The sequence below is a fragment of the Arachis ipaensis genome, chromosome B10 (assembly GCF_059453495.1).
Source record: "Arachis ipaensis isolate K30076 ecotype BB chromosome B10, ASM5945349v1, whole genome shotgun sequence".
In the NCBI taxonomy this organism is placed as follows: Eukaryota; Viridiplantae; Streptophyta; class Magnoliopsida; order Fabales; family Fabaceae; genus Arachis; species Arachis ipaensis.
Genome location: NC_142435.1, coordinates 62,935,341 through 62,944,468, shown reverse-complemented (window position 1 = coordinate 62,944,468; position 9,128 = coordinate 62,935,341). Strand labels below are relative to the sequence as shown.

Here is a 9,128-nt window from a genome sequence, read left to right as displayed (position 1 = left end):
GATTCATAGGACATTCATAACTTTAAGAAAAGTTACTAAATACTAATGATCATGTAATGAAGACACAAACATGGATAAGCACTTAACATAGAGAAAACGAAAAACAGAGAATGTAAGAATAAGGAATGAGTCCACCTTAGTGATGGTAGCGTTTCCTTCTTGAGGAACCAATGATGTCCTTGAGCTCTTCTATGTCTCTTCCTTGTCTTTGTTGCTCCTCCCTCATTGCTTTTTGATCTTCTCTAATTTCATGAAGGATGATGGAGTGCTCTTGATGTTCCACCCTTAATTTTCCCATGTTGGAACTTAATTCTCCTAGGGAGGTGTTGATTTTCTCCCAATAGTTTTGTGGAGGAAAATGCATTTGAGGCATCTCCGGGATCTCATGGTGATGAGCTTCATGCGTCTCTTGAGATCTATGAATGGGCTCTCTTGCTTGCTCCATCCTTTTCTTAGTGATGGGCTTCTCTTCCTCAATGGGAATGTCTCCTTCTATGAAAGCTCCAGCTGAGTAACATAGATGGCAAATAAGATGAGGAAAAGCTAGCCTTGCCCCAGGAGAGGGCTTTTCGGCTATTTTGTAGAGTTCAAGGGAGATGACTTCATGAGCTTCTACTTCTTCTCCAATCATGATGCTATGAATCATGATGGCCCGATCCACAGTAACTTCAGATCGGTTGCTAATGGGGATGATGGAGCGTTGGATGAACTCCAACCATCCTCTAGCCACAGGCTTGAGGTCCAGTCTTCTTAATTGAACCGGCTTGCCTTTGGAGTCAATCTTCCATTGAGCTCCTTCCACACATATGTCCATGAGGACTTGGTTCAACCTTTGATTAAAGTTGACCCTTCTAGTGTAGGGGCGTGCATCTCCTTGCATCATAGGCAAGTTAAACGCCAACCTCACATTTTCCGGACTAAAATCTAAGTATTTCCCCCAAACCATTGTAATATAATTCTTTGGGTTTGGGTTCTTACTTTGATCATGGTTCCTAGTGATCCATGCATTGGCATAGAACTCTTGAACCATTAGGATGCCGACTTGTTGGATGGGGTTTGTTAGAACTTCCCAACCTTTTCTTTGGATTTCATGTCGGATCTCTGGATACTCATTTCTCTTGAGTTTGAAAGGGACCTCGGGGATCACCTTTTTCTTTGCCACAACATCATAGAAGTGGTCTTGATGAGCTTTGGAGATGAATCTTTTCATCTCCCATGACTCGGAAATGGAAGCTTTTGTCTTCCCTTTCCCTTTTCTAGAGGATTCTCCGGTCTTAGGTGCCATCAATGGTAATGGAAAAATAAAAAGCTTATGCTTTTACCACACCAAACTTAGAATATTGCTCACCCTCGAGCAAGAGAAAAAAGAATAGATGAAGAAGAAGAAGAAATGGAGGAGAGGGAGAGAGATATGTTTCGGCCAAGAAGGGGAAGAGAGGGTTGTGTTGTGTGAAAATGAGGAAGAATGGAGGGCTATATATAGGGAAGGGAGGGGGGTTAGGTTCGGCCATAAGGGTGGGTTTTGGGTGGGAAAATGATTTTGAATTTTGAAGGTAGGTGGAGTTTATGAGGTAGGTTTATGGGGAAGAGTGGATGGATGTGAGTGGTGAAGTGGTGATAGGGAAGAGAGATTGAGGTGATTGGTAAAGAGTTTTGGGGAAGAGTGTTTATGGGATTGTGTGAAAGAGGGGTGAGAAGAAGTGAGTGGAGGTAGGTAGGGATCCTGTGGGGTCCACAGATCCTGAGGTGTTCAAGGATTTACAACCTTGCACCAAATTAGGCATGCAAAATGCCCTTGCACACAACTCTGGGCGTTCAGCGCCAGATTGGTTCTTGTTCTGGGCGTTGAACGCCCATTTGTTGCCCATTTCTGGCGTTGAACGCCAGAACCATGCTTGTTCTGGGCGTTCAGCGCCAGCTCTTCTCCAGGGTGCAATTCTGGCGTTCAAACGCCCAAATGCTGCCCATTTTGGGCGTTCAGAACCAGAACCATGCTCTGTTCTGGCGTTGAACACCAGCCAGATGCTTCTTACTGGCGTTTAAACGCCAGTGAGATCTTCCTCCAGGGTGTGATTTTTCTTCTGCTATTTTTGATTCCGTTCTCAATTTTTTTAATTTATTTTGTGACTCCACATGATCATGTACCTATAAAGACATATAACTAATAAAAATATAATTAAATAAAAATTGGGTTGCCCCCCAACAAGCGCTTCTTTAATGTCAATAGCTTGACAGTGGGCTCTCATGGAGCCTCACAGATGTTCAGAGCATTGTTGAGACTTCCCAACACCAAACTTAGAGTTTGGATATAGGAGTTCAACACCAAACTTAAAGTTTGACTGTGGGGGCTCTGGTTGACTCTGCAGTGAGAGAAGCTTTTTATGCTTCTTCTCCATGTTTACAGAAGGATGACCTCGAGTTTTAAACACAAGGGAGTCCTCATTCAATTGAAGGACTAGTTCACCTCTGTCAACATCAATCACAGCTCTTGCTGTGGCTAGGAAGGGTCTTCCAAGGATGATGGATTCATCATCATTCTTTCCAGTATCCAGGACTATGAAATCAGCAGAGATGTAAAGGCCTTCAACCTTTACTAACACATCCTCTACTTGTCCATAAGCCTATTTTCTTGAATTGTCTACCATCTCTAATGAGATTTTAGCAGCTTGCACCCCATAGATTCCCAGTTTCTCTATTACAGAGAGGGGCATGAGGTTTATCCCTTACCCAAGGTCACACAGAGCCTTTTCAAAGATCATGGTGCCAATGGTACAAGGTATTAGGAACTTCCTAGGATCCTGTTTCTTCTGAGGCAATGTCAGTTGATCCAGATCACTTAGTTCATTAGTGAACAAGGGAGGTTCATCTTCCCAAGTCTCAACACCAAATAATTTGGCACTCAGCTTCATGATTGCACCAAGGTACTTGGTAACTTACTCTTCAGTAACATCCTCATTCTCTTCAGAAGAGGAATACTCATCAGAGCTCATGAATGGCATAAGGAGGTTCAATGGAATCTCTATGGTCTCTAGATGAGTCTCAGATTCCTTTTGTTCCTCAGAGGGAAGCTCCTTATTAATCATTGGACATCCCAGGAGGTCTTCCTCCTTGGGATTCACATCCTCTCCCTCCCTTACAGGTTCGGCCATGGTAATTAATTCGATGGCCTTGCACTCTCCTTTTGAATTCTCTTCTGTATTGCTTGGGAGAGTACTAGGAGGGATTTCAGTGATCCTTTTACTCAGCTGGCCCACTTGTGCCTCTAAATTTCTAATGGATGACCTTGTTTCATTCATAAAACTCACAGTGGTCTTAGATAGATCAGAGACTAAGTTTGCTAAATTAGAGGTATTTTGTTCAGAGTTCTCTGTCTGTTGCTGAGTGGATGATGGAAAAGCTTTACTATTGTTAAACCTATTTCTTCCACCATTATTAAAGCCTTGTTGAGGCTTTTGTTGATTCTTCCATGAGAGATTTGGGTGATTTCTCCATGAGGGATTATAGGTGTTTCCATATGGTTCACCCATGTAATTCACCTCCGCTATTGCAAGGTTTTCAGGATCATAAGCTTCTTCTCCAGAAGATGCCTCTTGAGTACTGTTGGATGCAGCTTGCATTCCATTCAGACTCTGAGAAATCATATTGACTTGCTGAGTCAATATTTTATTCTGAGCAAATATAGCATTCAGAGTATCAATTTCAAGAACTCCCTTCTTCATAGGCGTCCCATTATCCACAGGATTCCTTTCAGAAGTGTACATGAACTGGTTATTAGCAACCATGTCAATGAGTTCTTGAACTTCTGCAGGCGTTTTCTTTAGGTGAATGGATCCACTTGCAGAAGTATCCAATGACATCTTAGCTAATTCAGACAGACCATCATAGAATATATCCAGGATGGTCCATTCTGAAAGCATGTCAGAAGGACACTTTTTGGTCAGTTCTTTGTATCTCTCCCAAGCTTCATAGACGGATTCACCTTCTTTCTGTCTGAAGGTTTGAACATCTACTCTAAGCTTACTCAACTTTTGAGGAGGAAAGAACTTGGCTAAGAAAGCCTTGACCAGCTTATCCCAAGAGTTCAGGCTATCCTTAGGTTGAGAGTCCAACCATATTCTAGCTCTGTCTCTTACAACAAAGGGGAAAAGCATGAGCCTGTAGACTTCAGGATCTACTCTATTAGTCTTAACAGTATCACAGATCTGTAAGAATTCAGTTAAGAACTTAAAGGGATCTTCAGATGGAAGTCCATGAAACTTGCAGTTCTGCTGCATCAGAGAAACTAATTGAGGTTTCAGCTCAAAGTTGTTTGCTCCAATGGTGAAATGGAGATGCTTCTTCCATGTAAATTGGAATTAGGTGCAGTAAAGTCACCAAGCATCCTCCTTGCATTATTATTATTTTCGACTGCCATCTCCTCTTCCTGTTCGAAAATTTCTGAAAGGTGCTTGCTGGATTGTTGTAATTTAGCTTCTCTTAGTTTCTTCTTCAGAGTCCTTTTAGGTTCTGGATCCGCTTCAACAAGAGTGTTCTTGTCCTTGCTCCTGCTCATATGAAAAAGAGGGACAGAAAAATAATAATAGGGGTTCTTTTTACCACAGTATAGAGGTCCCTGTATGAGTAGAAGAAAAGAAGAAGAAAAAATTCAAACACAGATGGAAGAGGGGGTTCGAATTTGGGTGAGATGAAGTGTTAGTAGATGAATAAATAAATAGAAGGAGATAAGAGAGAGAGAGAATTTTCAAAAATAATTTTTGAAAAAGAGTTAGTGATTTTCGAAAATAGTTTTTGAAAAAGGTTAGTAATTTTTTGAAAATTAAAATCAAAAATTAAAATAATCAGTTAATTAAAAAGAAATTTTGAAAACGAGGGAAGATATTTTCGAAAATTAGAGAGAGGGGGAGTTAGTTAGGTAGTTTTGAAAAAGATAAGAAACAAACAAAAAGTTAGTTAGTTAGTTGAAACAAATTTGAAAATCAATTTTGAAAAGATAAGAAGATAAGAAGTTAGAAAAGATAATTTAAAATCAAATTTTTGAAAAAGATATGATTTTGAAAGAGATAAGATAGAAAGATATTTTTGAAAAGATATGATTGAAATTAGTTTTGAAAAAGATTTGATTTTTAAAATCACAATTAATGACTTGATTCACAAGAAATCACAAAATATGATTCTAGAACTTAAAGTTTGAATCTTTCTTAACAAGCAAGTAACAAACTTGAAATTTTTGAATCAAAACATTAATTTATGATGTTATTTTTGAAAATTATGTGATAAAATTAACAAAAAGATTTTTGAAAAATATTTTTAAAATTTCCGAAAATAACTAAGAAAAATGAAAAAGATTTGATTTTTGAAAAAGATTTTGAAAAAGAAAAGATTTTTAAATTGAAAATTTGATTTGACTCACAAGAAACAACTAAATTTTAAAAAATTTTGAAAAAGTCAACTCAAATTTTCGAATTTATGAGAAGAAAAAGGAGAAGATATATATTTTTTTTTTATTTTTGAATTTTTAATGATGAGAGAGAAGAACATGAAAATGATGCAATGCATGAAGATTTTTAGATTAAAACAATGAATTCATGCAAGAATGCTATGAATGTCAAGATGAACACTAAGAACACTTTGAAAATCATGATGAACATCAAGAACATATTTTTGAAAATTTTTTTAATGCAAAGAAAATATGCAAGACACCAAACTTAGAAATCTTTCATGTATAGACACTATGAATGCAAGAATGCATATGAAAAATAAGAAAAGACACAAAACATGAAAACATCAAGATCAAACAAGAAGACTTACCAAGAACAACTTGAAGATCATGAAGAACACTATGAATGCATGAATTTTTCGAAAAATGCAAGATGAATATGCAATTGACACCGAACTTTCAACTTGACTCAAGACTCAAACAAAAAACATGAAATATTTTTGATTTTTTTATGATTTTCTATTTTTTTTTTTTGGGTTTTTTCGAAAATTAATTTGAAAAAGAAAAAATAAGGATTCCAAAATTTTTAATATGAATTCCAGGAATCTTGCAATCTTAGTCTAAAGCTCCAATCTGAGGGTTAGACATGGCTTAATAGCCAGTCAAGCTTTAGCATGAATATGCGAGTAATTCATTCAATTTTAGGCCAAAACCTCAATCCAAAAGAATTTAGACATGGCTTTATAGCCAACCATGCTTCAACATGCTTCATGAAACACTAGAATTCATTCTTAAAAATTCTGAAATAATTTTCGAAAACAGATGAGAAATTTTGAAAGATTCTTGAAAAATTTTTGAAAAGAGAACAAAAAGAAAATTGCCTAATCTGAGCAACAAGATGAACCGTCAGTTGTCCAAACTCGAACAATCTCCGGCAACGGCACCAAAAACTTTGTGCACGAAATTGTGATCCCAAGCAACGGCGCCAGAAACTCTGTACGCACGTCTTAATAAATCATTTTTCATTCACAACTTCGATACAACTAACCAGCAAGTGCACTGGGTCGTCCAAGTAATAAACCTTACGTGAGTAAGGGTCGATCCCACGAAGATTGTCGGTATGAAGCAAGCTATGGTCATCTTGTAAATCTCAGTCAGGCGGATAATACTTGATTATGGAGTTTTCGAAATTAAATAATAAATAGACAGAAAATAAAGATAGAAACACTTATGTATATCATTGGTGAGAATTTCAGATAAGTGTATAGAGATGCTTTCGTTCCTCTGAACCTCTGCTTTCCTGCTGTCTTCATCCAATCAGTCTTACTCCTTTCCATGGCTGGCTTTATGTAAGGACATCACCATTGTCAATGGCTACTTTTTATCCTCTCTGGAAAATGGTCCGATGCGCTGTCACTGCATGGCTAATCGTCTGGAGGCATCACCCTTGTCAATGGCTGCATCCCATCCTCTTGTGAAAATGGTCCAAATGCTCTGTCACAGCACGGCTAATCATCTGAGGTTCTCGATCATACTGGAATAGGATTCACCATCCATTTGCGTCTGTCACTACGCCCAGCACTCGCGAGTTTGAAGTTTCTCACAGTCATTCAATCCCAGAGTCCTACTCGGAATCCCACAGACAAGGTTTAGACTTTCCGGACTCTCATGAATGCCGCCATCAATCTAGCTTATACCACGAAGATTCTGATTAAGAGATCCAAGAGATACTCATTCAATCTAAGGTAGAACGGAAGTGGTTGTCAGGCACGCGTTCATAGGGAATGATGATGATTTTCACGTTCATCACATTCAGGTTGAAGTGCGAATGAATATCTTAGAAGCGGAATAAGTTGAATTGAATAGAAAAACAGTAGTACTTTGCATTAATCTTTGAGGAACAGCGGAGCTCCACACCTTAATCTATGGAGTGCAGAAACTCTACCGTATGAAAATACATAAGTGATAATGGTCCAGGCATGGCCGAATGGCCAGCCCCCATGAAAGTCTAAGATAGCATAAAACTGATCAAAGATGTCAAATACAATAGTAAAAAGTCCTATTTATACTAAACTAGTTACTAGGGTTTACAGAAGTAAGTAATTGATGTATAAATCCACTTCCGGGGACCACTTGGTGTGTGCTTGGGCTGAGCTTGAATGTTACACGTGTAGAGGCTCTTTCTGGAGTTGAACGCCAGGTTGTAACGTATTTCTGGCGTTCAACTCTGGTTTGTGACGTGTTTCTGGCGTTTAACTCCAGACAGCAGCGTAGAACTAGCGTTCAACGCCCTTTTACATCGTCTAAACTTGGTCAAAGTATAAACTATTATACATTGCTGGAAAGCCCTGGATGTCTACTTTCCAACGCAATTCGAAGCGTGCCATTTTGATTTCTATAGCTCCAGAAAATCCACTTTGAGTGCAGGGAGGTCAGAATCCAACAGCATCAGCAGTCCTTCTTCAACCTCTGAATCTGATTTTTGCTCAAGTTCCTCAATTTCAGCCAGAAAATACCTGAAATCACAGAAAAACACACAAACTCATAGTGAAGTCCAGAAATGTGAATTTAACATAAAAACTAATGAAAACATCCCTAAAAGTAACTAGATTCTACTAAAAACATACTAAAAACAATGCCAAAAAGCGTATAAATTATCCGTTCATCAAGTATGTATCCACTTCCCAATATTTTTAACAAGAACAATAACATGCTTTTACCTCAACCGATGCTCCCCTATTTTCCCACACTTTAACGACACACACGCACTAGCCTAAGCTATCCAAGGATTCAAATAGGGACATTCAAGGTTTTCCACTTTTGGCTTGTGATGTGCTAAAATTAAGAATAAGTGGGTTAAGCGTAGGCTCAAAATTGGTTGTAAAGGTTGTTATAAGGTAAGGTCATTTGGGTAAGTAGCTGAGTGAATTGATGGCCTCAATCATGTACATGCATTCATACATATAACAATGGACATATAGAGTCAAACAAATTAAGGACCACAATCATAGAGAGAGAACAACGCACACAAGAAGGAAAGTAAGTGGCTAGAAGATGTAGCCACACAATTAGGCTCAAAACTCACTTGCTTGCGTTCTTGGCTCAAAATCCATGTTCCAAATTACATTCTTCAAACAAGCTTAGCATCAAAATTTTTCAAAAATATTGGTAGGGTTGCCCTAAAATTCAAGTTTTCTAAGAAGGAAGTCATTACTCTAACCAAGTGGATTTATTAAGAGATAACTACCATGCAAAGGATGTCAAAAAATGAAAAAACCTAATCATGCAACCTATCCTAATTAACAAAAGGGATTTAAAATTTATTCGGGTGTTACCTATGAAGACCGGTCGGCCGACCGACCTCCCCACACTTAGAAGTTGGCACGGTCCTCCGTGCCTTGAGTGAGACGTAGTGGTCGATAGGCTCCGAGTGTCCATCCTCTTCTCCATTATCGCTTTCTTCATTGTCGGTGCCAGTGAACGTGGAAATATCTGGTTCTTCCATAGGTGGTGCTAGGCAACTTAGAAGCTTCTTGACAAAAGTGTATCAGCGTTGGTCGCCCCGCTCATAACGATCGAGCTTCTTGTGGAGGTCCTCTATGCGTTGCATGGATGATTTTGGTGGTGCGGTTGAGGTGGTGGGAATGTTCATGGGGATGGCTAGGTTCGGATCCTCCGTGTCCGCCGGAGG

The 9,128-nt window shown here is 38.8% G+C and overlaps 1 non-coding gene across 1 annotated transcript; it reads left to right on the top strand.

Annotated features, from left to right (window-relative positions):
* The first annotated feature begins 3,911 nt into the window (after nt 1-3,911).
* On the top strand, nt 3,912-4,019 carry LOC148580279 (small nucleolar RNA R71). Its single transcript, XR_015899573.1, has one exon. It is a non-coding gene; the product is annotated as a small nucleolar RNA R71 (small nucleolar RNA).
* Nucleotides 4,020-9,128: the final 5,109 nt, after the last annotated feature.